The sequence below is a fragment of the Bombus affinis genome, chromosome 9 (genome assembly GCF_024516045.1).
Source record: "Bombus affinis isolate iyBomAffi1 chromosome 9, iyBomAffi1.2, whole genome shotgun sequence".
In the NCBI taxonomy this organism is placed as follows: Eukaryota; Metazoa; Arthropoda; class Insecta; order Hymenoptera; family Apidae; genus Bombus; species Bombus affinis.
Window position 1 is genome coordinate 2,552,501 of NC_066352.1, and position 8,049 is coordinate 2,560,549.

The 8,049-nt window shown below is 31.8% G+C and overlaps 1 protein-coding gene and 1 long non-coding RNA gene across 3 annotated transcripts in view; one reads left to right on the forward strand and one right to left on the reverse strand.

The window, feature by feature from the left end:
- LOC126920075 (GTP-binding protein Di-Ras2) overlaps positions 1-5,974 on the reverse strand; it is an 11,177-nt gene extending 5,203 nt beyond the window's left edge. Inside the window, exon 1 of one of the 2 annotated variants that reach the window (XM_050730006.1) lies at positions 4,249-5,974. The gene's annotated coding sequence lies outside the window, so the exon portion shown is untranslated. Of the gene's footprint in view, positions 1-2,318; positions 2,466-4,248 lie in introns of those variants that run through there. The other variant, XM_050730008.1, reaches the window with a different exon arrangement.
- On the forward strand, positions 2,572-8,017 carry LOC126920076 (uncharacterized). Its single transcript, XR_007711878.1, has 2 exons — positions 2,572-2,720; positions 3,626-8,017. It is a non-coding gene; the product is annotated as an uncharacterized LOC126920076 (long non-coding RNA).
- The last annotated feature ends 32 nt before the right edge of the window (positions 8,018-8,049 follow it).

Sequence of the window (8,049 nt, forward strand, 5' to 3'; positions counted from 1 at the left end):
TAATTAGTGTTGCAATCCTAAAAATTGCAAACTGTGCAATTGCAAACAATATCAGTTGTATCTATTCTATATCGTTGAGATGATTTGCGTCTCGCAGTTTATCGGTGTTCAATTATTTATTTATTTATTTATTTATCTTTTAAATTATTTACTATTTAATTATTTTAGATTATCGAAAAGATCATTGACTTTTTCTCTTGAAGCATATGTTTTCTCGTAAGTAGATTAGTTATCAGAATACATATTATTATTTGATGAATTGCAAAATGTTAAACATTACCAATATTTTCCAAACATTACCAAAAAATCGACGTTGCGCGATCTGTAAATTGATACAGAGAGGATAATGCATGCAATGCACCACTGGTATACAATAGTACGTATACGTATATACATACATCGTACGCACACGATATAGGTATGTATCTATGTACTTATATGTATACTCATATGATACAGAATATACGACACATTTATAGATTTAAATGTACATATAATACCGCAAATACTAGTGTGAGAAAGATGTGGCCACATCGTGAAAACTAAGGAACTATAATAAATCAAAGTATAATACTTTATTTGTCGAGGGTATATCTTGATTTGATCCGAATGCATAACTTGGTTAATCGTAGTTAAGCAGTAGCACCAGTTAAAGTACGAGTGCAAGTATAAAGTATAAGTAAGTATATAAGTAAAAGGGGGTGTTGGTTGGTACATAACCGATGCAGTGAGAAGTGGCGTTTCGTATCATCGCGATAGATATTCAAATGGTCGACCCCGCTGTGCCGCGCCACGCCTCGCCGTTCACGAGTTGTTCGCGCGCAAACTTTGCAGAGACCAAATGCATCTTATTTCCGTTCGCTACACGCTTACCCTATTTGTTTATCGATTTTCTCCTTGATTCAAGAACAAACAAATCTCACGAAATTTCGTCGATAAATTAAGAACGATGCATCAAATAGTTTGCGCGGTCTAACCATCTCGTTCTAATCCATTCTCGAAACAAATTCAATTTTATCGCCGTTATCGTTAATAGAGTTATACATGCGAATACTCATTATCAGCATTTGTCGAGAAAATAATATTTTGAGTCAAAAGTTCATAGCTGCGTCGAAGTACATAATGATCGAATGAACGCTGCAAATCTTTTTTGCATAAAACGGAGTATACATACGAATACAATACCAAGCCGAAATAGTATATACATATTATATATCCTTCCAACAATTGATATTTGCATACTACCTTTTATTTTTCCATATTGCCGATTAATGGCAACTTCGAAAAACAAATTCCCATTATGTATTTATTGAGTTCAGTGTCTGCATTTGCTACGTGTACCGTTACTCGTTTACAACAGAAACGGGAATTAAATACAGATTTGTGATCATTTTGTGTGAGTCGTTTGACTCAAGCGCTAAAAATACATGTGTATAACAGAGATTTAAGGGCATACTCTTCATATATTGAAGTTGATCTGCCGTGAAACGATCAAAGGCAGGATACGCGCGCTGCTAGCCGATCTATTTCTATGCCAAGCACCCTTCTCTGTTGTCCTATCTCGAACGGTTTAATCTTTCTCTCTTTTTGTTGCTTCCAAAACGATCCCATTTATTGGAAAAATTGTCGTGTATTGTGTCGAATTTTCTACTCGATCCTTGTTAACATCGATTGGTTTACTCACGACCGGATTTCTATTTCAAAAGACAAACTATTTCCTTCTCTATTTCTTCCTTTTTTTTTCGAGCAGTGTACCGAGTAAATGAGTTAAAATCGAAAACAATCTGAAGCACATATTGTTAGTATATGAACCTACGTTAACATTACGTCTTCTATAAAGGTAATGACGATACGTGTTAAGAACTCTCGAAAGCCACGAGTTTAGCTTCTACGAATCGCAGATGTTATGCTGTAGTTTCGAGTGTCGATAAGAAGCCCGATATTCTCCTAATTGGTCGTTAGGAAATACGCACGTATGACCAATGACCCAATGCGACGCAGCGACATTATCCGCGGTGTCTCACAACGCGTATAGTGTGTAGTTACACATAAGGATGTCTTACAGTTAGAAGGATCTGTTTATGGAGTGAGGAAAGTAATGAACTTTGTGACAAGACGACAAACGACTGATGATGGGTTGAATAATTCAGCGCTTGATACTCGGTACTCGGCATTTATCCCAAAATCTCGTTATTCAGGAAAAATTTCTACATATACATATGTATGTATGTATGGATATATGTATATGCATATGTATGCAGTTAATGAGTAAAATAGTATAATATTAATGTTTTTGAAATAATTGTTCTAAAGATTACCTTTATCTCTTTTTTTTCAATATCAATTCCTGCGCAAGGCAACCGGAAACAATTATCGGCCCTGCATTAATGTCAAAGGTCGATCCTCCGTCCACTGTATGACGTAATAATTAGAACTTGTTTTTTAAAACATTTATTTTATACACGTCGCCTGTTCCATGTCGCGTAACGATTTAAGGTTAACGAACACATCGGGTGGTCTCACATTCGATTTTCGATGTAGATAAGCCCATTATTTACTGAACATGATCAGGAATAACCGTGATCCCTTAATAAAGAGGGAAGAACAGGTAAAGTAAAGGAAAGGCACGAAAAAAGTGTGTGTTTGCGAGAAAAATTGGCAATATGTATATAAAAAAATCACGAATTCTTCTAGAAGGATGGTATCGTTAAAAGCGATAGGTACGTATAATACACCAACTAATATGATAAATTTTCAAGATTAAGGTTAAGGTTAATATGTAATTACACATATACTATGTACATATATACCAGAAAATTAGATATTCTAAACTATGTTTTGTTTTATATATTATTGTTGTTTTGTTGTGTATATATATATATATTTATTATATATATTTTATTTATATTTTTATTAGATATATATACACACACACATATTATCGCAAAAGCTTCTAATAATTCATCATTTTCTTTATTTTCAGTAGCTTTTTCTTCTCATTTTACAATTAATTGTTTTTTCTTTCCGGCGAATGTATAATATTTATTAAATAAAAAGACAGTTTTTCGTTACCTTTCTTCTGTTGAATGAAAGAAACAACTTAAACTCGCACAACGTTCGGACAATTGAATTTAACTAATTCGAAAACTGATATTTGCTGATTGATAAAGCGAATAAAACATGAGAAATATAGATACGAAAAACAGATTGCTTCACTGTGTTTCCGTCGAGAAAAGAATTCTATAAAACCAATCTTTCCCTTTAAAAATTAAATTTATCCTAGTTTTATTATCTCTAAAATATTAGTTGCACTGATCTACGAACTGGAACGAAGCAATTATAGTAGGTATTTGTTCCATTCAATTGGAATATCTTGCAACTTAAAATAATGATTATCTAATTTTCTTTTAATCAAGGTTAATTATATTATAATCCCCACTGATTTTTTATGTCATGTAGTTTCTCATAAAAATATCTCAAGTTCAGTTAGCTTTGTGTTTTATATTACTCGTATATTGTCGATACGAAACATGCATACATACTATGTATGCAACTATATTTATATATAATGCACATATAGTTGAAAAAACGTACATAACCTTAAAAATCTCTAATTTTTTTATAGGTTCAAAATTCAAACACTTGTTTATATTTTTGAAAAGGAATATATAGAATTAGAAAAGATCATTTTAAAGAAAAAAGTACACATATTAAAACAAAATTAAAACGTAACAATGACGAAATCGTAGAATGCAATTCTGTTATTGAACAGAACGTTGAACGATAAAGTGTACTAAAATATGGAAAATGGATATATGTAACAGTTTTAAGAAATAAAAGTAAAGGTTAGTTATCATTGTATGTACCCAGACGAAGAAACTGAAGAAACATATCTGTTGATGTCCCCTCGATTTATCGCTAAATGCACATGTATACATACGTAGGTAATTTAAGAAAAATTTTTTTTTCATTGCATCGGACAATCATAATTTATATGTATTTATATGTATGTTTAACGTTGCAATAATATTGTAAAAAATCTTTTGGTTCCACTAAATTTCGATCCTTTCTATTTTTCTATTTTTATCAAAGTAGGATAAAATTAATGAATAAAGTGAAAATTAAATACAGAACACATATATATTGTATTCGATCAAACACGTGAATATGTATACGTGTGCCAAAAATAATCAGTATCGAAGAATATTATTTGTAAATTATTCGAAAAATATGAAAAACATCACTTACCAGAAGAAAAATATAATCAGTAGTAGATTTTAGTCTAAGATGTATAAATAGAGTAGATCGTTGGTTAAGCTGTTAGACAACGCGCATGAATACGATAGAAGAAAAACAGATCCAACTCTAACTCCGGCTGCTGTCAAGGCGACACTGAACAACCCCCTCGCAGCGTTCTGTTATGGTTATGACTTGCGTTAGCTGCCGGGTACTATGAAAATCAACTTCCCTTTAAGGAGCGTGCGCAGCATTATTTATTTTCCGATAATGCGGTCGATTGTGCCTGTATAATGGAACATTCATTTTCTTCCTTTCATTACGGTTTCATGCGTGCAATTTGACAAATATAATATAAAAAAGTATAGAAAAATCAATTATTATTAATATTCAATAATATTATTGTATATCACACGCTCTGTAATCACAATACAATTTATATAATAATATGTACATATGTATGATAAAGTGATGTTGTGATAATATCCCGATGCTTCCTACATGAAACAGGTACAATTTGAATATGTTAGTGTTTGATGAAAAGCATATTTCGCCACCTATGTATGTGTGTATGTGATGCACTAACGTTTCTCTTAAATCATTCAATAATTTCGAATAACTATACTTAATGCAAGATCGAGTATTTTCACAACATTGAATTACCATCTATCGATGATTAAAGTCCTTATATAACTCTCTGGTATTTCTCCAGATTAAATTAATCAACAATCGCTTGGGACACATAATACAATGAGATAGAATTAATTTTCCATAACACGAAATAAACAATTATGTGTCAATAATAAGTATAAAAGACAAGTTTACATCTGCATCGATAATTGCAAAATCATACTGATAAATTCAAATCCATTTTTAGACAATAATCAAAGTAAAGATTATCAATACTAGACGTTAAATAAATTTTCTATCTACAAAGGAATAATACATCCTGTTTTACCTACGTTTCATCATTTAACTTTAACCTACACGTACCTATACATACATAAATACAAAATTCTTACGAATCGTGTCCCTTGGTCTCTTTTCATCCCCTTTTTCTTTGTATACTTTACGTATACTCTTACACATTTTATTATTATTATTATATCGTGTTAACTGCTTTTTATGAATATTGTATTATATATATGGTTACACATACTTGTGTCATCTACTTTGAAATTTGTAAACGCATTGCAAAAAATTCTACAGACACACATTAAAGTTACTCTTGATAGATTAACAGCATTGAATGCTTTCACAAGAGTTTTGCATAAGTATGCTGAACAATGATAAATTTGTTAATGTTAATGTGTAATTCATAATTTCAGATTCATTTAGTTTGCTTAAAAAATCGAAACATTAATCTGTGATGTATCTGTGATGCAATTATTAACCGATCGTATACAGGTAGAAAAAGAAGGCGAATAGTTGATAATTATTCGGGTATGAAACAAGCATAAAAATATTGATAGAAGTATTTCTTTCTAATAATTGAACAGATGCCTAGCCCTTAAGACGTTTGATAGAGTAAATCGTGAATACAAAATAAAAATTGCAACATATTATGAAGGAATAGACTTGTATTACAAATGTATTAATCATTTGGAATTGGTTCTTTCCCAAAAAATTGATTCTTTGTTGGTGGAATGATATGCAATTATTAGGAAAATGTTTAATTCATTTTTTATTGTATAAATATATTACCACAAAATATTACTAGAAAATCATTTTTGCAATTTGTAACAAGAGAAAATAAAAAGACAGAAACTGAATGAAAATTTTAATATAAAGAGACGAAAGATGAGGGAGTAAAATCAAAGTAAATAAAAAGTTGTAACTACATCATGAAGAAAGTTGTACAGTGTAAACATGAAAGCGATTGTCAGCAAAATATTATTAATTGGAACAACGAACAATTATTACACAGTTTTCCCTAGCAAACCTTTTTCTCTAAGCGTTTCTCGCTTTACATCATAATATATATCAACATTAACGACGTCGACGACATCACCAATGTCAGTGCTATGTATATAGTTGTTACTATCTCAAGTATCGCAAAGCTAAGCGACTTTACGCCGCTGTTTATGTGATGCAGTAAAAAATATATATATATCTTTTCGACTTTTCTACAGTTTCTTTACAGTTACTGTTTTACTTCTCTCAGTTACTGTTCCATCATCATTAAAATAATGAAGATTGGCGAAGATAGTTTGCTATTGTTATATGAAATTGAATTATTATTTTCTTATTCAGTCATAGCACACCATAGCGAAGAATAAGCGTAATTGTTTTCATTTATTTCTTTCCCAACATGACCGACAATCTGTACATTAAATCGCCTCAAGTCCTAAGCGCTTACATAAAGAAATTATTCGAACTGAATATTTAAATGAATTTTACCTAATATTATTACGGCGAAATACCTCTTCTGAGCTTATTTGAAAAAGTGAATAATGAATAGAGAATAGTAATATGAAAGAGTCATGTGTAAATATATACGCGCGCGTACATTCGAATAACGGATTGTGAGATTTTTTTTCTTTTCTTCCTCCTCTTCCTCCCTTTATCTTTTTCCCCGCTAATAAGGTAATCTCTTTTGCGTGCAACATCAATATATGCGATTTTTCCGACTTTTGGACAAGTATGTTTTGCTTTTATGAAAAATACCGAATGTTCATTTCAGTAACTTGTCCATTTTGTATCGGAAGGAAGAAAGAGAGCCCGTGTACATATGTGGATGTGCACATAAATCGAGGCAAGAGCCACGTGCAAATTACGTGCAAATATAAACAAATTTTTTAATCATTTCAATCTTGCAATGCCTTTTTATATTTTCTTGAAATGCATATTGTAAGTAAAATATCCGGTCGTGATTGTGTATTAATATTAAGATGAAAAATCATCAAAGAAAATATATATGTATATCTGAAAGTACGGTAGCGCTTCGAATTGAAATTGTTGTACATATATAACCACAGTTTGCGAGTGTAGTTAATATAAAAACTTCTTGGAAAAGAAAATAAAAGTTAAAAGAGCAAAAGTCAACAACAACCACATTTCTCTCACTCGCTCACTCACTCACTTACTCACCCACTCACTCAACAGTCAATCGCTCAATTACTCATTCATTCTCTCTGTTTTTCTGTCTGTTTGTCTGTCTCCTCTCTCTCTCTCCCTCTCTCTCGAAAAGTACAAACTCTTAAGTTACCGCGCTTAATAATAATCGTTCGAAAGTATTATTCTAAGGAAAGTTGTCTCATTACTCCTTTCTTTTTCTCTCATCATTGCGCTTTCAAATCAGTGGCGAATATCGCTAAATCTGTCGTGGTATGTTTTATCGTTAACCCCTTAACCTACAACGTCGAGCTAGTTTCGTGGTGCGTCTTTCGGGCCAAACATAAGAAACGCGAACTAGACTCGTGGTACGTCCTTCGGGCTACATGCGACAAACATTTTTTTTCTTGACCGCATTTGGACGATATATTTTCTTGAAAAATATTAAAAAGATATCATTAAAAAATCTTGTTCGATGATCAATTGGTAGTAATTAGTTATGGAACATCTCGCAGCATAAAATTAGTAGTATTGTACACAACTTCGAACGCTCGACTAGAGCGTCAAATAGCTCGATGTTTGACCGACCCTGTCGATGGTTGTTACGACACGCGCTGTTAGAACTTAAATCGTAGGGCAAGGGGCTAAATATAGCAAATAATGAAATAGAACTATAAACCATGCACAACTATAAATCACGTTATATCACATTCAGCGATATCGGACTCCTATTTTGAAAAAAGAAAAAATAAGCACGAA